An 844-nucleotide genomic window follows, 5' to 3' on the forward strand; every position below is an offset into this window, starting at 1 on the left:
GAGAGGAGAGAGGAGAGAGGAGGAGAGAGGAGGAGAGAGGAGGAGAGAGGAGAGAGGAGAGAGGAGGAGAGGAGGAGGAGAGAGGAGGAGAGGAGGAGGAGAGAGGAGGAGAGAGGAGAGAGGAGAGAGGAGGAGAGGAGAGAGGAGGAGAGGAGAGGAGGAGAGAGGAGAGAGGAGAGGAGGAGGAGGAGGTCTGATCATCTGTTTAACATTAAGTCATCACTTAAAGATCTCGTGTCTCAAAGTGTCTCAGATCTTCGTCTGAGCGAACCAAGTCTCTTGTTCTCAGTTCAGTCCAGTGGATTCACCACAACTGATGACATCGCGCTCATGCAGACGCCTGATTGGCTGCCGCTCACCTGACCGGCAGCAGTTATTCTCCCGTGACAGGTGGGAGATGCAGAGATCGTTACGCGGTGTAACGGCTGAGCTGGGCGCCACACGCCAAACGTTCCGTGTCAGGGAGTGAAAGTTAATTCTGGTTTCAAACTCTTCTTTCTGCTCAGAACAAGCTGGAACAGACGAAGTCTGAGGCAGAACGTTCGCCATAAAACCTGTTTCAACAAATATGCAGGAGGAAAAATCTTTAGTTTTTTAGTCCCTTTTCAACAAAATAAAAATCTTAGCAGTAGAAAAAAGAAGATTCAAATGAAGCAAACTTTATTTGTTGTTAGAACTCTGTGATATCACTAACAGCTGTCTGACTTTCCTGCAGTGTCTCTGCTCAGGTTTGGCAGGAGGGAACAAACTTGGCAGGAAAACCAGAACCTCCCCCTCCCCCCCCCCCCCCCCCCCCCCCCCCCCCCCCCCCTCCCCCCCCCCCCCCCCCCCCCCCCCCCCCCCC

This window comes from Micropterus dolomieu, linkage group LG09, assembly GCF_021292245.1.
Source record: "Micropterus dolomieu isolate WLL.071019.BEF.003 ecotype Adirondacks linkage group LG09, ASM2129224v1, whole genome shotgun sequence".
Classification (NCBI taxonomy): Eukaryota; Metazoa; Chordata; class Actinopteri; order Centrarchiformes; family Centrarchidae; genus Micropterus; species Micropterus dolomieu.